We start from the raw sequence: 23,252 nt of genomic DNA, 5'->3' as shown, positions 1-23,252 counted from the left end.
CAGGCCCTCTGGCAGAACCAGGTCTTCAGCCCCTTCCAGAAGAGTGTTAGAGTGGAGGCCATTCTAATCTTGGGGGGCAGGGGGAGGCGATGTTCCAGAGAGAGGGAGCCACCATGGAGAAGGTCCTTCTTCTGGGTCCCAACAGGTGTCTCTCCCTAGGAAATGGGATTCCTTGCCTCCCCACTCTGATGGGCTAGGTAGATGTGACCGGCAAGATACAGTCTCTCAGATAACCAGATAATAATGCCACTCAGAGTCAATAATAGTGGGGTATCTACAGTGTATAGTAAAAAAAATCAAGATGGTGAGTACAATGATACAATCATTTTTGGGTGTCACCTTGATTGTTCCATCTCAGCTGACACCTTGGTGTTTTTTGTTTTTTTTACCAAATCCCATGGACATCCCAGACTCCACAAGTTGTTTGGAGACACTGAAGGGACAACAGAACTCAATGGCCAATGATACTTTCTGTCCTCATCACAGCCTTTTATTTGTAAGGGAATAATACTTTATTGTTCATAACTTGCATACATCTTTGTTCAGGCTTCCTCTGACCATTTCTATAAACCAGAAAGGGCAAAGGCCAAGCAAATCTATTTCCAAGCTCACCTAATTTCACACTGGTCCTTCTTATGAAATCTAGTGAAGTCTTCATCAGCTTTTGATAGAAAATTAAGTGAAAAGTGGTGTTGCTTGCACCAGCCCCTTGTTGGCATGGAAGAGTTTTAGCTGATATGTTCAAAAGAGCTCTGCATTCAACTTAAATCGTATTCATATAGAGATAGAGCTGGAGTATACATTATAATGAACATTTCAGTACAACAGGTAGATTTCAACTTATGATGACAATTGAGCCCAAAATTTCCACTGCTAAGCAAGACAATTGTTAAGTGAGTTTGCCCCATTTGATGACCTTGTTTGCCACAGCTGCTAAATGAATCATTGCAGTTGTTCAGTTAATAAAGTGAATCTAGCTTCCCCAATGACTTTGCTTGTCAGAAGATCAGAAAATGATGCAGGGACAGTGCAATTGTCATAAATACATAAATACAGGACAGTTCCACGTGCCTGAATTTTGATTACCTGATCGTGGGGATGGCTGCAATGGTCATAAGTGTGAAAAGCAGTTGTACTAAGTCCCTTTTTTTCAATGCCATTGTAAGTTCGAATGGTCACTAAATGAACTGTTGCAAGTCGGGGATTACCTCTAGCTGGAATATATATCTTATAATGAACATTTCAAAACTTAACAGATGATTGAAAGACATTGTGTGGTGCTTAGAAAGCCTTCTTATTCCTAACCATTTCCCCTGACGTATAGGCAGTCCCATTCAAGGCACAATTCTCCTTAATAGCCCCTTATTGTCTGGAAATTTCCACTCAAACTTAGGGTAAATAAAGGAACAGAAGACTGACAAAAAAAAGATAGGATTTGGGATTTGTTTTTATTTTCTAAATAAATGCCTTTGTTTCTTAGCAACAGTTCAATAGGTAATACCAAACCAGCCTTGACTGCAAATATTTGTATTCGGAATGGATTTTTAAAAATCTTCCTCCTTCTTGCTGTTGTTGCAATCCTAGCCTGAATGTCTCCTGTGACTTCTGTGCAAGTTTCAGCACACCTTTGACGGGGTGGGCATAGCAGCAAGCGAATGGACTGCTTGTCACCTGATTCTTGAGATGCCAGCAACGACCTAAGCAGATTCCTGGAACGAGAATGCTGCTCCAAATTGGGGTAAATGTTTAACTGCGATTCGTGGACGTTGTGGCTTTCCAATTGCTTTATTCTTAACTCAGACTCTGCTTTCTTCATGGTCACTTTCGTGATTGCGGGCATGAAGGAGGGAAGGAAACACAGTAAGTAGTTCTATATTCCACATTGTTGAGACTATTACATTTATAAACTGGATGGGTGACTAGTGGGTTCCCCCCCCCCGATATTCTGTATCAAAAACAGACAAAACTAGGGGATCAATACAGTGTTAACATAATCCCAGGAGTAAGAAGAACATAAATGGCTTAGCCAAAAAGAAATACAGAGGGAGAAATCACAGCTGCCTGACAGTAAAACCTGAAGTTATAAATTATTTAGCTTTCTTAGCCTCTGTGATTTTAGCCAATTGGGCCCCATGTACAAAAGTAGTTATAGGTTCAAAGTGTGTGGGGAAGAAAGAGAGTAGCCCTGAAAAGATTGATTGTAAAGAATGTGTGTTCTCCCCCTAGAAATCAATATTCTCAGACTACCTCATTTGAGAACTATTGGAATATGAAATCCACATGGGTTTTAAAAGATTCATAATCAGGAGCGCACAGGAAATCTAATCTAATGAAAGAGAAGCAATCATATTGAATTTGATTTGATGCTAAAACAGGAGTTTTCAGAGAAGGAGGGAGGGAGGGATCTTAATGGCACCCTAACATTTTCCATATGTGTTCCTCTATAGATATTTTTCTGAGGACAAAAAAATGTTCCATTGCTTGTGAACTCTCTCATTCTTTTTTGGGGTCGCTGAGGGTTGAACAATAAATACAGCCCCTCCAGGAAAGACTCGAGAGAGATATTCTTCTCAGGAGAATTTTGCTTATTTTGAGGATTGATATCTGAGGAAAAATGGTCCCAGAAGATAGGTATTCACAAAGAGGTCAGGGTAAAAGTCAATGATGATTAAGAATTCAAAAGGAAAACTCCATTGGTAGCAATAATGGTTAGAAATACAGTAGAATTAATATGTATAATGCTGTTATATTGTATCTTTGCTCTGACATGATGTTACTACGTGCTTTCTGTAGTACTATTTTATTCGAGTAATTATTTAAAGTATATAAGTGTGTTCTATTTTCATTTAGAGAAGCCGACCCACAGGTTCTATTCAATGATATGACTTAGTCACATGGTGACATTGTAAGAACAAATGGCAAACAATTATTGAGAACAACATTTTTCACTTTTTAAGTAAAGTCCTCGTAGTCTTCAAGTGAAGGCTGATCTAAAGTTTTATCAGTTTTGCATGCTGGTTGCGCCGGCTGGGAATCATAGTTCAGCAACAACTAGAAAGCCCACAGGTTTCTCAATATTGCATTAAAATATATTTTCAGGGATCTCTATCATAACATGTTCAGAATGATGACCCTTCCCCAGGCAAAGAACATTACAGCAATAACAAAGCAGTGTCTGAGAGTTTCAGACAAAGATTGGCAGAACCCACCTATCATAACCCAAAGAAGGGTGAAGCTGAAGAAGTTTCTTGGATGAGAAGCTCAAGGAAGAACACAGAAAATCCAGTTGCCTTTTGAAAAAGCAACTTTGGGGCAGCCATGATCTGGATGACTGATGACCTCCATAGACATTCTATCCTATCTTGACTTTTCTGATTTCCTACTTTTCATAGGAGTCTTTCTGCAGTGACTTGCTTATCAAGGAATTCCAACAAGTCTGCCTCAAAACATCTGAATATTATTTGATCTTCTTGGATTGCTTTCACTGTGTATGCTCAGTTCTTATCGCCTACTTCGTTGGGCTTCCTCATTGCCAGAACCCACAGACCATGCTCCTCATGTTGCACATTGCTGAACTGGCCAACTTCAGTGGAGGAGGAGCTAGGCATGGCATGCTGCCTATTACATCATCATTTGCGGTAGATGATGATGATGTAATCCCTTGTGCATCGTGCAGCACTCAGCTTTTGTGCATCAGAATAACATCTGCCCCCACCTTTTCCACCCTGACAGATGGGACGCAGCTGGTCATGGTCAATGGACATTTCCTTGCCCTTCCTGGTCCTTCTGATTGAAATTTCTGAGAAATTTCCAAGGAAGGCTTTTTCAGGAGACCATTGGAAAACAAACGAATTAGGGATATTAAGACTCCTAAGTGAGACGGAAGGATTTCTAGACAGGCTTCCTAGACAGATTTCTTGGCAGCTTTCTCTTTCGAAATGGCTTTTATTTTTAAATCATTGTGCATGTCATAGTGAGACAAAGTATAATAAGAGAGTCAGATTTTCCCACTTAAACTCATGGCTACCATAATGATGGGAAGTTTGAAAAGCCATTGCTTCTTCCTATAAGGGTAAGACTTCATTATTATTCACTCTTGTTTGCCTTCTCCTAAATACTATTGGGGGAGGCAAGGAAAGAAGATCTATGGGCTATGGCTCAATTTCATGGTAATGAAAAAGATCCAATAAAACTCAGAGACAGGTTATAGACGTGGTTTTTGCAAAATAGGGCAAATCCAAGTGTCCATTCCTTTGAGGAGCTAGTCTCAAGCAAAGCATGATGGAGAAGGATTTATTTTCAGTGTTTCCAGTGCTTTTACCCACCCTTTAAGTCTTTTTTTCTTCCCTACTTAGATTTCTGGTCACAGCTTTCTTTGTGCCTGAGGCAGAAGCATTTGGTGTATACTTATGAGCATTTCTGAGAGCAGGAATTCAGTCTCAGCAAGGCTGAATAAAACAGGTTTTATAACAGGAACAGAAGGGAGGTTCACTTAAAGGAAATACATTCTAGGAATAGGCAAAGCTTTGGACTCAGCCAACCGCATCCTACCCGAAGAGTAAAGGAAGGCGTGTGTGCTTAAGAGTAGCCATCCCTTACTTAGACAAAAAGTACAGATACAGATAATCAGAGTTAGAAGGGACCTCGTAGGTCATCTAGTCTAACCCCCCGCCCAAGAGGGAGACCCTAAACCATTTCTGACAAATGGCAGTCCAATCTCTTTCTTGAAAGTCTCAAGTGATGGCGCTCCCACAACTTCTGAGGGCAAGCTGTTCCATTGGTTGATTGTTTTCACTGTCAGAAAGTTTCTCCTTATTTCCAGGTTAAATCTCTCCTTGTTCAGTTTCCTTCCATTATTCCTTGTCTGGCCTATAGCTTGACCCCTGCCTCTCTGTGGCAGCCCCTCAAATATTGGAAGACCGCTATCATGTCTCCCCTGGTCCTTCTCTTTACTAGACTGGCCAAGCCCAGTTCCTGCAACCGTTCATTATATGTTTTAGCCTCCAGTCCCCTAATCATCCTGGTTGCTCTTCTCTGTACTTTTTCTGGAGCCTCAACATCTTTTTTATAATGTGGTGACCAAAACTGGATGCAGTACTCTAGGTGTGGTCTTACTAAGGCTTTATAGAGTGGTATTAGTACTTCCCTTGATCTTGACTGTATCCCTCTGTTAATACAACTTAGGATTGCATTTGCTTTTTTGGCCGCTGCTACACACTGCTGGCTCATATTTAGCTGGTTGTCCACTAAAACTCCAAGATCCCTCTCACAGTTACTGCTATTGAGCCTGGTTAACACTACTTAACACGGTTGTAAAGTAAATCAGGCTTCCCAATTGATTTCGCTTATCAGAAGGCTGCAAACATGACCTGGGACACTGCAACAGGCAAAAATACATGCCAGTTGCCAAGCATCTGAATTTTGATCACATGACTATGGGGGTGCTGCAACCCCCGTTAAGTGCAAAAAACAAACCTTAAGTCACTTTTTTCAGTGCCATTGTAACTTTGAACAATCACTAAATGAATAGTTGTAAGTCGAGGACTATCTGCATATGGCTAAATCACCTAGGAAACCTCCAAATACTTCAAGAGAAAAAAAAAAACACCAGAAAATTTTGGCTTAGTTTACTTCACAGCATCTATCTTGTGTGTGTTGTGCTCTCCTCCAGATGGGAAATGTGATTGCTTCTATAGCTACTACAATTTACCATTTTTAATTGGGGAAGCATCTTGTGGCTATAAAGATGGACTACAGGTGAAATGGCCATGGGTTTAGCACAGTTTACAGTCAAAAGAACCCCAAGCTTTATAGTAAAAAAAAGAAAAGAAAAAACAGCAGAAGAAGTTCAGTCTGTGGAAGAGCAATAAGAAAGGTACCCAGCAAACATACCCCATCAGCTTGGAATGGTGCCATTGACTTAATTGCCTCAAGATCCTAAGACTTCACCCAGCTACATGGATAGATGAGGCCTGTTTCTATGCAGGGATGCAAACTGAGCTCACATTGCTCTTATGTTCCCTGCAGGGCCTTGCTGCTTTTAAGGCAAGCATATAGTAGCAGTAACATCGGGATTCTGAGCACTGACTTGCTGGAGGAGGCCAAGGTTGTGTCTAGCCTAGCCTTCCTCAACCTTTTGCCCTGCAGCTGCATTGGATTACGTTGTCCAGATTCTCAGCCACAGCAGCCAAAGTGGCTGGGAATTCTGAGTGCCGAGTCGAAGACATCTGGATGGCGCCAGATTGGAGAGAGCTATTCTAGTACAAAATACTCTCCCCACCACTAGTTATCCAGATGCTTCAGTTACACTAGAATTGAATCTACTGATTTCACAACACCAGGGAGAGAATTTACTTTGGTGTTTTTTTCTCTCTCTCGAAAGAAGCAAGGATAACTCAAGTTCTCACTTCAATGCACTCTACCCAAAGAGAAATAATTTTGTCAAATAATAGGAAAACAAGGTACTGTAGTGTGTCTTTGTCTCTTTCCTAATTATTCCTCTTAAATAACATTTTGTCCCAGACAGTGAATAGTAACTATATTGGATAAATGGATTCTTCTAGACTTATTGCAAAACACAGCTTCAAGCTTTGGAAAATTAGCACATGCCCCCATTCGTTTATTTGAACCCTCAGCTCTGTAAGAAAACACAGATTTCCATTGGAACAGACTAATATGGTGACTTTTAAAATAATATATGTTTGATATCCATTAGATGTTTTTGCAAACCTTTCAAACGTACCTCCTGTTTGTTAAAATCCCTCAAATCAAACTATCCATAAAAATGAGATTTTGAAAAAAGAATCCTATTTGTTAGGGATGTCTTAGTAAGACCTTAACTTGGAAAGCTTTGTGATGTGTCAAACTAAATCTTCCAGAATTAGAATCCGAAGGTTGCCAAGATTGGGGAAGACTGGTGTGAACAATGAGCCAATCAAGACCCCCATAAATGGGACTCCCCATTAGCCTCTTTGCCTGGGTATTTTTAGCTCTTTGAATACTGATGATTTGACAAGCAGGTGCAGCCTTATCTAACAAATGGCTTGTAAGATGATCTCACCGGTTATTAAGCCATATAAGGCCAGGCACAAAATGTCTTCTACACATTTAGCAACATTGAGAAAATGGACACAAATGCTTTATTTCAGAAACAGAGTTCATGACTCTGAAACACTGAAGGTAGTCCCCTGAATTTCATTTTAAATTTAGTGGTAGCCATGTATTACTTTTTGAGTTTAACTTGATAAGATGAACTATAAGATGAGGTGACTGCCCTTTGGATGTTTCCTTATATGGAAGACCAAAACCTGGCAACATCTTCAGTCTGAAAGATGCATTTAATATATGATATAATATAGTATGCCAAACTTTGAGCCTCTAATGCAGTTCAGAAATGTTCAGTGCTTTAAACAAGCCTGCCTGGAAAACACAGAGCCAAGTTAATTTAGCAGAAGCAACCTTGATTGTGATACTTAGGATTTCATGGAGCATCATAATAATATGGACAAAACAGCTTGCCCAGATTGTCCAAATGAAAAGCTATCCTATAATTATAGCAACCCTTTTCCTACAAAAAATATGTGCACCATGAAAAGTATATCCCTTGCGTGCGCTTTGATAATAATTGCCTATCTTTCAACACATCGTCTAAAATACCTTTCAGACAAACTTGTCAAACATGTTCCATGTACATCTGGTGACAAGGCTGTCAAAAATAGAAGAGGGAAATGAAACACAGATTAGATCTACAGTATCTAACTGCCGTGTGTCAGTCAGTACTGCACTGTCCTGTTCTCTGTGTATCTTCCTAAAAATTATAGCTGAAGAAGACCAAGTCATACTAGCAGAGCACGTACTTTTGAACCAGTGATGCTTCATATAGGCCAATAACTTCTCAGGTACTCTCACTGTTTTTATGCATGTATATAGCATTATAGAGAAGACAAAGTAGAAGAAAAGGAAGAGGAGCAAAAAAAGTATATTTTCTCATGGTCACTAAAAAAACCCACACTACATTGTATCAGGCAAGCTTCTCTGAAACATAAGATATCTTATTCCATTTATGCATTTTTTTTGATCATGTAAGAAATCCAAAAGGCCTACATTTGGACAGATTCTGGGCCTGAGGGTAACATAGCAGTGAGAATAATTAATAGTAGTAGATTGTAGACTGTATCTGAAAGCTACAGAGGCTATTTATAAATTGAGATGTAGAAGATTGACTGGAGCATGATCTGTGGAGACATTAACTACCTTGACAGGCTAAAGCATCTTTCATTATCTGTGGCAGGTACACCATTAGAACCTCTCCATCGATAGATAAAACTTGTTTGGATGTTGAACAATGCATGTGGGAGTGATTTTGAACACTGGAAACTTCACCTAGTGCAGAATACAGAATCGACCACAGGAGGGAAAGCATGCTGAGTTTGAAGCCGCTAGAACAGTTGCTGCTCTTTTCTGAATCTGGCCTTAATGCATAAACAACTTGGCAAATAGGATCCTGAAAGAATTCTTCATATATGTAAACTGGCCCAAATATTGATGCTTCAGTAGTCTTGCCTGGTCTTTCCAATAAACCCTGAGAACTAGGCAGAATCCTTATCTTTAGAATAATATATCTTATGTTTCAGAGAAGCTTGCCTGATACAATGTAGTGTGGTTTTTTTGTTTTTGTTTTAGTGACCATGAGAAAATATTTTATTTTGCTCCTCTTCCTTTTCTTCTAGTTTGTCTTCTCTATAATGCTATATACATGCATCTAAGGTTACATCTTGCAATCCATGGGTACAATTGAACAGACATGTAGACATCAACATTGCTGGTATTTTCACTTCCCTGGGCTTTAGTTAGTCTCTTTTATGTTAGCTTTGGATTTAACTGTTAATTCATCTCAGTTTTCTCTTCCTATGACTGGATCAGATTGTCCCATGTCATCTCTTGGTGCTTGGTTTGGAAATAACAGTATGTGATGATGGTACTTCAGAGATGAAAGCCAGATTTGGCTGAGGAATCACCACTTGGTGATGGTGATGGTGATGGTGATGGTGATGGAGTGGGATGAGATGAGGGCATCAATTTGGTACTTAAGATATTACTTGAAATGGCCAAGAGATCATTGATCTGTCTGGCTCATGCAAGTTGTAATATACTACAGTATCCTTTACAGGGAAATATATTCAGTAAATAGTGGTGTCAATTTTTATGTGACACAAATATGGAATGTAGTAGGGAAATTAGAGAATTTGTTCTCCATTCCCATTTATTGTACTTTGTAGTTTCAATGCTCACTTATCCCACAGTACTTTGCTGACCTTGCTAAATGTCAAAAACTGAACAGTTAAATTCTCAGATTGTATACCACTAGGATATACAGAAGCTAGCTGAACCAGCAAAACAAAAAATAAAAAACAACAACAACCATATCCTAAAACGGCAACGAAAAAAAGCTTCTCTAAGGTTGAACAAAAAAAATCCTCACAAAAGTGGCGGTTGAACTTGATTTGAAGAAACTCAAAGTTTTTCAGTCTTACTGGTCTACTTCTGACCAATCGGTAGTCAGTTTGAATATTGAATCATGCAGAAAAAAATGACAGACTTTGGTACTTTGATACCATAGATACATGTACAAAACCTGTAGAAAAGCAGTTTTCTTCGTTTCATGCATATAATTATATACTTATTATTGTTGCTGATGCTGCAGTTTATCAAGGTACATTGCAGAAGTTTATTTAAAAATTAACATTGCCCAAGTTCTTGAGACTCACTGTGCAGCATTTTACATACTATTCTTTTCAAAAGATGAAAAACTTGTTTTACCAAGTTCTAAATAAAGCCTTAGATCTATATTATTATGCAGGAGCCTGCATTCTGTTTATCTTAATCTGTGATGTGCTGTTGTGGTGCTGAAAGGATAGCGCCTATTCTTAAAAGAGTTGTCAGGGCTTAAAAAAAACCCAAATCAAGGGCCCCCAAACTCTCTTTTGGGCCCAGGAGTAATCCAATTCTCATTTATTTATTGAAATAAATTGAATCTGTATTATAACTCTAGAAAAAGATACTGATGGTTCTATGCCAAGGTGATTTTGAAGAATAATTCAGCCCTTTTCTTTGCATTGTTTTATTATGTAATACAACTGTATTTAAAGGAGAAATTAAATTTAATAAGGTCCAAATTCCCATTTCTTCAATAAAAGACATACTTGACCAGCTATGACCTTTTGAGAACATTTGTAAAAGCTCTCTGAGCATGTTAATGTCCCTCCATATTAAAAGCCACTTTCCACTGATATATTAGCTTTCAATGGGCAAGGTTTTGGTTTGACCAATTATTGATACAAAAGTGCAATTCAACTATGATTTAAATGCAATTTTGGGGGACCCTTGGAATATAACAGAAATATGTCACAGTCACAATGAAAAAGAAGCCCTTAATTTTATAGTGCAAGAATAGTTCTATAAGCAGCTCTGCAAACTCTGTATTATTTACTAACAATACATTCATTGAGTTCTTTGAACAGTATAGTTTAAGCCTGGGTCACATTGTTACATTTTATTAAACCATTACAGGTAGCCCTCAACTTAGACCACAACCAAGTTCAAAATTGCTGTTCCTAAGCAAGACAGTTGCCTCATTTTATGATCTTTTTTGCCACAGTTGTTGGGTGAATCACCCTCAACTTAACAATCACAATTGAGCCCAAAAATTCTGATGCTAAGCAAGACAGTTGTTAAGTGAATTTTACCCCATTTTACTTTTCTTGCCACAATTGTTAAGTGAATCACAGCAGTTGTTAATAAGAGAGTTGTTAAGGAAATCCGGCTTTCCTATTAACTTTGCTTCTCAGAAGTTTGCAAAAGGTGACTTGACCTTGGGCCACTGCAATTGTCATAGGTAAAAGCCAATGGTCAAGCATCCAAATTTTGATAACCATGGGGAAACTGCAACAGTTGTAAGTATGAAATTCAATCATAAGTCACATTTTTTTAGTGCTGTTGTAATTTCAAACAATGGTTGTAAGTTGAGGATCAGTCAAAATCAGAGTTCTTGATCAACAGATGCTGAAACTTATAAAATGGTCATTTGACCAAGCACAATTGTAAAGTCAAAAAGAACAAATGTAAAAACCAATATGAAATATTTATACATGAAATATTTTGCAACTTAATTATTTTTGTTTGCTATGTGCTTTAGAAACCATATTAGGATAAAGTCTTCCAAGCTGGTTTGTCACATAGTTAAAGTCCTCATTAACAGAGAAGATGGTATCTAACTGAGCACCATTGACCCATGATTTTATAAACCTGCTGAGGAAGAGAGAATTTTAAGAGGCCCATATCTTCTTCAGCCTGATCTTCTAATCTTAACTTGAAGAGATTTTTTTTTCATCCTATTTCTCAACTGCTTACCTGCCCTTTTGCCTATTACCTGTCACTTCAGAATTTATTAATCTAGGTTACTTACTTCTATGTTTTTTGTGAATCTGTTTTACTGGCAATTATATGGGTAGCATGTTCCTCTGGGAAGTTTTATGGTAAAGTTTATGAAGAGCTATGCAAATATCTTATTCTGGTTTCCCTGGAGGGAAGAAGAAAGAGATGGGAAAGTCTCAAGAAGTAGAAACATAACATTTCCTGAAAATTTTTCCTTAAGCTGCTACTTTTGAAAAAGTGGTAACTCAAGATCTGAAGTACAGGATAGCCCTTGACTTATTCCCACAATTGGGACATAATTTCAATTGCTGGTCATTTAGCAAGCCATCACATGACAGAACCCAATTTTACAATCATTTTTATCACAGCTGTTAAGTGAATCATGAGATTATTGAGTCCAGCTTCGTCAATTGACTTCGCTTGTCAGAAGACAACTGGGAAAATTACAAATCATAATCATATGAGCACAAGATACTTCAGCCTTGAGCCAGTTGCCAAATGCCTGAATTGTGATCATGTGACTGCAAGGGTGGTATAATGGTTATAACTTCAAGGGTGGGCCATTGTAGGATGGACCATTGTAGGCCATTGTAGCTTTGGATTATTGTTATATGAACAGTCATAAGATGAAGATTATTTGTAAAATTCAAAAAATAAAACTTATTGATAATTTATCTGGGATTCATATATCTAGCTGATAATTCAACCAATCTTTTTTCCAATGTACATAAAAGGGGCAATATTTAGCAGTTGCTATCTGCAATTATTTTATTATAAATATTAATAAGATTTTTAAGAACCTGTTTTCTAATTAATAGGAAGAAACTAAGTAATTCATTAAAATTGCAATCATGTCATCACTTGAATGAGCGTAAGACCATTGTAGAATTGTCGTATAACAAATAAGAGACATGTAGATTGCAAAAAACTGGTAATCCAGGAGATAATGACAAAAGTTTAGCACTTCTTATCTCTTTGATGCCATCTGTCAGTTTCCTGGATTTTGGCAGCCTGGCTATTGTATCTCTGATAATTCTGCAATTACTTCTTATCACATTCATGGGCTTTGCTTCCAGGAAAGTGTTTATAGGATTGAGCTTTTTTAAAATTCCGGAAAGGTGACCAGAGATCATTCAGATTTTTCAAATCTCCCCACTGAAAACTTCTCTTCTATTGAAAAGATTTTGTTTGCCAAGCACACTTTCCCTTGAGGCTATAAAGGTATGTGAGAAAGACTTGAGAACTATGGTGAAGAGAGGCTGTCTATTTGGATAAGAGAGGGCATGGCCCACAATTGTATAATGGATGAAGAAAGAGACTTCAGGAGAGACCCTTCTTGACTTCTCAGACTGTAAAACACAGGGTGGAAGAATTGTACTTTCAGACCTGCAAGATTCTGTTAATGTTTCCTTAAAATAGAATCAGGTCATCTGGTTGTGTTTCCTATCTGGTCTGCCTGGGAAAGCTGACAGTGGAAAGATCCAGAACATGGCCTTCTTTGACATTATTCCATGGATGTTCCAGTTTTCATGAAGTTCTTTTCTATCATTGACCACCGCTCAGAAAAAGACATTTGCCTACTCTGAAATGGTTCTTTTCCAACCTCTAGAACCAGGTGAGGGAAAATTAAATAGAAAATATACTTTACGGTCAAATTTTTGCAGGTGCAAGAAAAATGGGGAAAGACATCAGAACTCTTCTTCAACAGTTAATAGTTGTAAGAGTGCATAGAGCCTTAAGGTGACATAGATCAGTCACTTGGGTGGCCTCAATCTTGCACATTAAATGCAGGTTTTGATGTCATTTACAAAGAAAGGAAAACTCAATATAGAATTAGGACTATTCTTCTGAATTTAACCCTAGGTATAAATGAGGACATCATGTGAAGCATATTCAGCTGGTAGTATGGAATAGTAATTTTACCATGAATTATTTGGAAGTATTTCCAGGCATGGGGTATTTGCTTTTTCTAAAAGCAGGAAGACCTAATGTGATTTATTGCAAAATATAGGGAAAACAGACAAACTCTCTCCTATGAAAGAAACAAGGTGATAACCTTGCTACATTCAGCTTCATTTATCAGAAATCATGCTCCTCTTCCTATAATTGAAGTGGCTGATGCTTCCAATATTATAATGTGTAGTTACTTTGGTTGCATTGATGTTAAAATAGTTACCTTAGCAGAGCAGCCTACCGTATGAATGGGAAACCTTTTTTTTAAAAAAGCCCTGTCCTGACTTAACATTCTGTTCTCAGAATGTAGAACTTTTTCCAGTCTAAGTCTTTTGATTTGCACTAACTATCCAAAATTAATTGTACATAACTTATTTCTAGCCAGATCTGTTTGTACCCAGTTTTCAGTTTAAGGATTCCCATTGTTCTGTGATGCAATATATATATAGGGGCTGGCTATTTTGAGGTTTATTTATGTTTTATTTCACTGCGCAGACATTTAGGCTGCAGAAATGGAAAATTAGAAAACTTATTGTTGCAGTACCCCACAATGCTGCTTGCAGCTTTAAATCTGTCAAGTCATGAAAGCTCTAGCATGTACTTCAATATGCTTAATGGCTTGGTAATATGTTATGAATTAACATAATGGATAAGACAAAAACTTAAAGGAGACACCAGTTCTATACATTTCTATTCTATGCATTTTAGTCTGAAGTAAATATATGTACTATATACCCCTATATACTATACTATATACTATATGTAATATATGTAATATATACTGAATTTTTATTTTTTTTAAAATCTATTCCAGAATCTATAGAAACTTAGCTAGTCTAAACTAGTTTCCTGATTATAACTTCATTTCAAAAACTCAGCAGTTCCTTCAGCAATTAAAAACAGTTCCTTCAGCAATTAAAAGAATCATCTCATGATTTATGTGATGTGTGCAAATACCGTATGTAGGCAAGAACAGGTAAATAACTTCAGTTCTTTTCACTTTTGGGAAACCCTGCAATCTCATTCTGCTGTTTTCCTCTGCAGTGCAAACCAAGGTTATATTTCTGCTTAAAAAAAATTGTCTAGTTCTTCAGAAAGCCAGTGATCTAATTGTTCATTCATTATTTCCTGATAAGTTGCAAAGTACAGTAAGATGGATGAAAACAAACTCAGTTTATTTATTTTAGAGTTTAGGAATCTTAATATGGCAAGGTGCACAATTCCTTCCCTGTTCTGTGAGAGGATATGGGAAATTATTCTTTCTTCATTTTTATCCATAATAGCAAATGCTGAATGCAGTCTCTCTCTCTCTCTCTCTCTCTCTCTCTCTCTCTCTCTCTCTCTCTCCCTCCCTCCCTCCCTCCCTCCCCCCCTCTCTCTCACACACACATCTATCATCTATCTATCATTTACTATTTATTTAGGAAAGTGATGTGATTGCAAAAGTAATAATCAGTGGTGGAATCAAACTTTTCAAGCAATTTATGGATTGCAGATTTACTGATGGAACGTTCATTCCAAAATATTTTGAAAAATATCCTTACCATGGTAATGGTTTGTCATTTTAAACAACTCCTCTGACTAGAGTAATGCAGTTTCAATAGTGGTGTCAAACATTATTGAATATTAAATAAAATGGCCCCTGAAATTATTTATCATCAATGATTAGTTCTGAGGATGGTTTAAAATCATATTACTAAATCCATTAGGAATAACAAACATGTCCCTACTTAGGTAACAGATTTTGATGTGATTTGAGGGCTAGTTTCTCCTGTTTACTAGAAATCAGTCTCACTGCAAGCTTGCGAGATAGGGGTGGGGAATAGTTTTGGGAATTTAGGCATTCTACAAGAGTAATAATCACAAACAGAACCAGCTAGATCAGGTCCATAATCTTGGATGTTGATATAAAATACTTTCTATTGATACCTGAGTATTATTTTGCCTCTGGCCAATGATTGGTTCTGTCCACTTTAATGGGAATCAAATTAAGGAAAGCAATTGATGGATTTTCTTGCCTTTATCTCTCCTCCCACAAAACATTGCCAGCCAGTGGTAAATTAACTATCAATCACTTTCTTTAATGTGTTTTGAGCCAATTAGGGCTAGAGTAGGTGTTTGTAGCCAACAGGATGCGGGAGCTCTGTACATGGCACCTTTGAGTTGGGCTGTTTCTGAAAAAGGGTGTAGCACTCTTCTGAAAGAGCATTAAACCCATCTTTGAAAATAACCCAGCTGACATATAGGTAGCAAAGAGGAAGGGCCTAAGGTGGTACAGGAGGGAATAAATAATCAATCACTATTCATATTGACAAGTACTGCAAGAGGATAATTATGCCAGCAGCAAGTCCAGGTCTTCATGTTGCCAGAAGCACTTGTGGACAGTCATGGAGCTTCAAAGAAATAGATAAACCGGCATCCTTCTTCCACCAAAATAATAAAAACATAGTCATGTGAAACCCTTCTTGGCAGAATCGTGGAAAATCTGCAATACACCTAATAAAATTAGAAGTAGGACATACCTCTCTTTCTTGGTTTAAATGAACCTTGGGTGCACATGATATTTTAAAACTAGGTCTAGTCTTCTTCCAAAAAAAAGTATTAAGCCTATCTTCATAAGGAGACAGAACCATCACTGATGAAGTTTGTAAGATCATATCCAAAGCAAAATTATATCAGGATAGGAGAAAATGCATAACTTAAAATTGAAGCAGCTAAATGTGACATTAAGCAGCCTCAGTTATGGATGTGATTGTGACAAAGGCAACATCTGGAGACCATGCAAAACAGGCAAGTTTACCAGGAATCTGTTTATGGCATTATTACAGATAAATGAGGATGAACTATAAAACAGTTCCACTTCCCTCCAATCCCCTCCCTTCCCACTTCCTAGAAAACATTTGCCGCTACCATAAAGTATTTAGATAGTCATAACACTGATTAACGCTCAAGCATCAGAAAAATGTTCTCCTTCAGTAACGGCACAATTTAAGAAACATTACATGGTTTGTCAATCAGAAAGGCTGAACGCATCTGTGCATTTCTGATCAGAAATATCATTGCTAAATAAAGCCTTGCTTTAAAATGAGGCTATTGTGTTTATCACAATTTATGTGTCCTTGAAGAATGCCTTCTTAGTAGACAAGAAAGATCTCCATGCAATAATGCTTCATCCCTGCCCATTATTAAGCAAAAAAACTGAGGGGGACAATGGTCCAGCGTGTTTTGTGTTTCTTTGTTTTGTTCTTGAAAGGGAAGTGGGCTTTTAGGTTACTGAAGTCTTCATAAACAGTTCAGGGTGTGTGTGGAGAACAATGTTAGGTGGGTAAGAACAAAGAGAAACAAATTTCTGTTTTGAAAAGCATGGAGAATGCAATTATAGCAGTGACTGTAATTGGGCCCAGATTAGCACCAGTATCATGGTATGGTTTGATTTGTTGACATCAGTGTTTCAAGCTTTCAGATTGGCCTGCAATGAAGGAGAGAGATGGCAGATTTCTTCAGGAATGTTTGCTAACAATGTGTTGCAAGATAACTTCATCCATTTACTATTTGCCTGGGAATGAAGATTCCTTGTTTCTGCTTTCCTCAGGATACGGCATGACGTCACTGCTCCCAGCTTGTTTATCCCTTCTTATAGCATTACTGGCTTCTTTCCAAATTGTTTTATGTTATCTGTGCTTCCTGCGCTGAGTCAAACTACAGTAAACATGACAGCTAGCCTGTTGTGCTAAGAGATCCAAGTGTCACAGCCCCTTGTAATATTATGCTTCATCCTTCCATGTGAGTAAACCACTTGGGAGTTTCTGCTGTCTTTCATGTTGAGAGTCTTCCAGTGATGTTCCATTCAGGTAAATCCATTTGGCACTTCAAACTACTATATAACCCACATACTGATTCTCCTATCTCTAAATTATCGTTGACGTAAATACAAAAAGGGCCAATAAGATCCATTTATTTAATTCTTAAATTAGTGGCTTGATCTTTTCAAAGTGTTCCTTTTTTCTCTGGTGTAGAAATTGGTAAGAAGAAAAAGTCATGGCTGATCAATGATCTCTTTAATTGTTTGACTATCTAGATTGGAAATTACCTCACATAGGATGATATCAGAAAATCATTTAATTTTGGCTCACTCTCACCAAGACAAGTACATTTCTGGTAACCTTTCATTGGAATATCAAAACAATATCGGAATATGAATATTTATGAGGCCGAAATCTGGAATTTTTTGTTTTAAATCAAGTAATGGGCCATCTTCCTTGAATGTTATTACATACCTGATAGAAGAAAAGGAAGGATGAAGAAAGAGTTGGAGGGTTGTTATGAAACACCCTCTTCCATTGTTATACACTAAAATAAATAAATAATCCTCTTCCATTCTCCATATGTACTATCAAAGGGGTTACAACATTCTAGCAACCCTCTTTTAATTATGGAATTTGAAGATCATCAAAACTGGAGGGTCTCTGATAAATAACATAAATAAATACATAAATAAATACATAAATAAATAAATAACAAATAAAAAGTTGTTGATACTGAACAGGCTGATATTGCCTAGTTCTCTCTCTTCCCCTCCATCAACACATTCAGTACATACACACATTTCTGTTTATTCAGTGGAGAGTTAAACTTTATTCCGAAATGTTCAAACTGGATGAAACTGCATTTAGTTCAGTGGGATATCTTCCAGCGATTCCTTAAAAAAACAGCAATCTATAATAAACTGTGTAGAGATTATTACACATTAGACTGTAATACATTAACTTCTCAACGGTTAGTTGTATCTTAGCAAGGCCAAGAAAGTTTTGTTTCTCAAAACATTTTTCAGGAGTTACTCAACGGCAATAAACAGATTCCAAGGCTCCTTTAGGCTGATTTTATTGCCCTTCTTGTTATTTCTACTGTTTCATTTGGATATCCCATTTAATGCCTTTATGATAAGATCTACCCACTCATTTCATTATGTTTGTCTTTGTGAAATAAAATGAATCTCTGACTACCTGAAAACAATATAAAGCAAAACTGTTTCAAAGCAAAATTAATGAGGGGTGGAACGGCTGACTTGGTAGCCTATTAATCTATTTGCTTGCTATAAAACCAGTGACTATATAACACACAGAGAATATTGTTTGCATCTACTGTGTATATTGTCCTTCTTGAAGAGAATTGAGTACTGTATATACCAATTTTCCCACCTGTTGCTTATGATAATTTAGACTAAGAGATTCTCGAAGGTCACTAGAATTTTATAACTTAGTAGAGAACTAAACCCACCGTTCCACACTTAAAACTCTTACACTGAACTTGTTATGATGTCAAAACAAGTTTATTCATGATGAAGATGTGAGATAATACTTAATGTTGAGGAATATTGTAGGGGAAAACCAATCTACCAATCTATCAATCAGTCAAGCAATGTTGTAGCTCAGCAATCCTGAGTACCTCTAATAGATGTCATAGTAAATATGGCTTCTTTGTCCCTATTGTAGATCATTATTATGTAGAGATCATGCTAAAACATATATCATTTTGCAGTATAGGTAAGAGCTTTAAGAATTATTATTTTCTCTGGAAGGAAGAAATGGATGGATAGATGGATGGGAAGGAGGGAAGAAGTAAGTAAGTAAGTAAGTAAGTAAGTAAGTAAGTAAGGAAGGAAGGAAGGAAGGAAGGAAGGAAGGAAGGAAGGAAGGAAGGAAGGGAGCAATGTTTGAAATCTATCCTGCTTTTTTGAAAAAAAGGGTTACCCACAAAAGTTCAGTATATTACTTTTAATTGTACATCATATTGACTGTAGACATAACACAACTGACCTCACTCACCATGGAAAATATTATGAGCACACCATACATGAACAAATATCAAAGAGAACAGAATGCAATATTTCACTATGAAATCTTGAAAGCATTTGGCTTGTGTGTTTGCAAATGAAGAATGAAAATGGATTCAGAATTTGGATGCAGCTTCAACTTCATGGTGTTTGACAAAAAACATTTAATGACATTTCAGACTATGATATAATTGTATATATTCCAAGCTTGAGATTCTAATATGTGAATTAATGTACAAGGATTATTTTGCCATTGGAGGTTAAAAATTAGAACTTCAAATGAATTTTTTGTTTTAGTTATCACATGAATCTATTTTAGATGTTGCTCAATGTTCAGTTGTAGAATATAAATAATCTGACTTGTCAAAATGGCATCATTGAGAAGAAACTTCCCTCCCTCCTTCCTACCTTCCTTCCTTGACAATGCCCAAAATTGCCTAAAAATCAGTTTTTCCATGCCATAGAAGGACTACTATCTCAAGTCAGTGAAGTATTTTGGTATCTTAAGTTTGAGGAATGTATTGCAGCATAAACTTTCATAAATTAATCAGGTAAAATGACCTGAGATCATGACAGTATTTCTTGTAATGACTCTACAAAATACTGTAAGACCTCCTTGTACTCTCTTGTAAATTTTGTTCCACTTAATTTCTGTAAACTTCTTCCCAATCCCCAGCAGTGAGATGACTAAAATGTTGCAATGTCATTTATTTAGAACTTACTTTCAAGGAAACATGTATGATAAGGTTAGGCAACTGAATCTGTACTGGTGGGTCAGATTGATTTGCCCATGTGCTTCAGACAGCCGGAGGTCAAAAGCCTGATGAAATAGAAACTTTATTGTCTGATGCCTTTGATTTCTCTGTGTATATTTCTTTCTGTACTTTCATTCTCCTCTCAGTTCTTACGGTAATCAATGCTTAATTCTCAGAGTGTTGGAGAGAAGGTGATAGAACAAATTGCATTACGTTTCATTACTTTGAGATTTGTTGTTATGTGTCACTTGGTAGTGTATAGCTATATTAATAAATAAGCACCATCTTGATGAGTTTGCCCTAGGTCATTTCTACCCAGGTTTGTGATTGTTGTGTCAGCACAGAAGAAAGTTATAGTGTGGTTTTCTAAACCTTTTGTATTAAACTAAACTTGAAAAAAAGTTGATTTTATAACTAGATTACTCTTTAACTCACCCAATATTATTATTTAATAAAATTTAATTTGCTAAAGTGATAGTCCTGTTACTAACATGGCAACCCTATGCCTGTTTGCTTAAGAGTAAGTCCACCAATGTTTGACTGTGTTTATTCACCAACTCACTTAGTAGAATAAAAAGATGTGCCTACTGTCTTATAGAGTCACATATAGAAAGGACTTGTGGCATTTTTCTGAATAAGGAAACATATGTTTAGTCCTCCACTTGCAACAATTGAGATCAAAATTTCTGTTGCTAAGCAAGGCAGCTGTTATGTGGGTGTTGCCCCATTTTACAAACTTTTTTTTCTTTTGCCACAGTTGTTAAATGAATCACTGAAGTCAAGTGAATAAGTTTAGTGGTCACTAAGTGTATCTGGTACCGCTTACCCATTGATTTTGCTTGTCAGAAGCTGTCTGGGAAGGTTACAAATGGTGATCACATGACCCCAGGATAATGCAACTGCCATGAGTTGCCAAGCACCTGAATTCTGATCACGTGACCATGGGAATGTTGCAATGGGCATAAGCATGAAAACTGGTTATAAGTCATGTTTTCCAGTGCTGTTGTAACTTTGAGAGGTCACTAAACAAACAGCTGTAAATCGAGGAATACCTGCAATAGAGTTTAGTGAAAGGGTTTTCTCTAAAGCTGAGCTGAAAGAATGAAAACAAAATAAAGAAATATATGCATCAACTTCTATTAGGAATGCATTTAGAAATCTAAATGGAGATTTAGAGTGTTTGATGGAGAGTCAGATAGGTGATCTCAGTTCAGGGCAAATTGTTGAGGCTTCCTTAGCTGTGAAAGCCTCTCTTTAAAATGTATCCTTCATCCCTGGCTGTTAAAAAAAAATAGAAACAAAACTTAGTTCTGGGTCTTGAGAGAATGTGTTGCATGCACAGTTTTAAAAGTACCAAAGGAAAACACTGGGTTCATTATGAAATCTTTGGGTGAACAGTAGCAAGACATCCAGGAAGAGAAGTCAGGGGAACAACACTGAAAGGATAGAAGGCTGAAAATCATTAGAATACTGATTGGACTGCTTTACATTTCTGCCAAGGTATTTCAAGAACTGGTATGAAAAAGAGGACCCAGCTAGAAGGTGCACAAGAGGAAGGCCAGCCAGGTAAGTGGGGTGCTTTCCTCTCACCCACCAGGAAAACAGGATGCAGTTCATAACACCATAAAGCAGAACCACAAACACACACTTACCACTTAATGTTGTAATCATGATAACTGAAAAGCAATCTGGAAAGGTACAATTGACCTATTTAAAACAAATTGTTCAGTCAATATACCAATTATTTAGCATGAATGGGAGTTATATGTACTTCGTGTGACTACAATTACAGCTTTGTTTGATGAATTGGCTTTACTTTCAGCAACTGCCTCCCTCAGTCCCCCCAGACAAAATTGCTATGTCTGAGACCTTGACCTCCTGCCATTTTCCCTCTGATTATTTAGCCCAGAGATTCCCTTTTTTCATTTGCCTACAGGCAATCTCTATTAAAAGCAAGATCTTTTCCCTTGAGGCATCACGCTAAAGTTATTTTTTTATTTCTCACTCTGCAAGATGGAAGTGCTTGCAAGTTCCTAGGCTGCTTTAGAGGCAGCTAGATAACACAGAGAGTTGTTTTGCTTTGAAACAAAGTCTGCACAAACCCCTTACTCAGAAAAAAAAATCACATTTTTCTTCCCTCTTAATCTTGCTGTGTGACTTTTGAAATCTAGAGCATCATTTTTTAAAAAATATTTGCATATTGTGGTTGATGGGGTGATATCTGGGACACCACAGCCCAGTTTCTAATGATGGTTTGAGGCAGTGGTGGGATTAAAATAACTTAATGACCAGTTCACCCAGGGTCAGGTTGGCTGTCATGGAAGGCATGGCCCATCCCCATCCTCCAGCTCCCCCACACATGTGGGATAAGTGTTCCACGACTGCCAACCTGACCCTGGACAAACCGGTTGTTAATAGCAATCACAATAGCACTTAGACTTATATACTGCTTTATAGTGCTTTACAGCCCTCTCTAAGTGGTTTACAGAGTCAGCCTATTGCCCCCAACAATCTGCGTCCTCATTTTACCCACCTCGGAAGGATGGAAGGCTGAGTCAACCTGGAGCCTGGTGGGATTTGATCTGCCAAAATTGCAGGCAGCTGGCTGCAGAAGTAGCTTGCGGTACTGCATTCTAACCAATGTGCTACGAAGGCTCTTATCTCCCACTGCTATCAAAGTGGATCCTGGGCACTACGCCACAATGGAGAAATGGGAAACGGGGTGGCTGGCATGAGGGAAGGAGGAGCAGGGAGAAGAAAGAGGGAAAGCAGCCTTCTCCTGTCTTTGTGCCAACTGCTCCATTGCCTGTTTCTCCATTGCAGTGCAGTGCCCAGGATCCACTTTGATAGCTGGGGGCGGGGATTTAACAACCAGTTTGCCTGAATTGGTGCAAACTGGCTGAATCCCACTACTGGTTGAGGAGGCTCAAATGTCTATGCAGGGTTTGTAATCTCTGGGGCGGTAGCAAATAGCTCAGGGTCAATTCCACACAGGCACACATAGATCCATCTGAGATGAGGGACTATTCTACAAAACATCTCCTCTAGCAAGGATGAGTGCCAAAGAATTGATGTTTTTGAATTGTGTTGTTGGAAGGGGATTCTTGAGAGTCTTTGTAACGAGCCCTCTTGGGCAGCCCAGCTGGGTCTTAAATGAAAAAAGACTTTGGGTGCTGCCATGCGACAACTCTGCTTGTACCCAGACCTAGAGGATATCCCTGAGACGGATGTCCTTGGAAGAATGTTTCCAGCTGGAGAAAGGGATGATAAGATTAGAA

The 23,252-nt window shown here is 37.7% G+C and overlaps 1 protein-coding gene across 1 annotated transcript in view; it reads left to right on the top strand.

Annotated features, from left to right (window-relative positions):
- Nucleotides 1-1,744: 1,744 nt before the first annotated feature.
- The window catches only part of KCNJ16 (potassium inwardly rectifying channel subfamily J member 16), a 39,620-nt gene continuing 18,112 nt past the window's right edge, over nt 1,745-23,252 (top strand). The window contains exons 1-2 of the mRNA XM_087925022.1: nt 1,745-1,860; nt 21,475-21,540. The gene's annotated coding sequence lies outside the window, so the exon portion shown is untranslated. The remainder of the gene's footprint in view (nt 1,861-21,474; nt 21,541-23,252) is intronic.

Source organism: Pseudonaja textilis, chromosome 2 (assembly GCF_049901715.1).
Source record: "Pseudonaja textilis isolate UNSWEBS1 chromosome 2, rPseTex1.2, whole genome shotgun sequence".
Classification (NCBI taxonomy): domain Eukaryota; kingdom Metazoa; phylum Chordata; class Lepidosauria; order Squamata; family Elapidae; genus Pseudonaja; species Pseudonaja textilis.
Note: the sequence above shows the minus strand (reverse complement) of the source record. Positions and strands in the feature narration are given on the sequence as shown.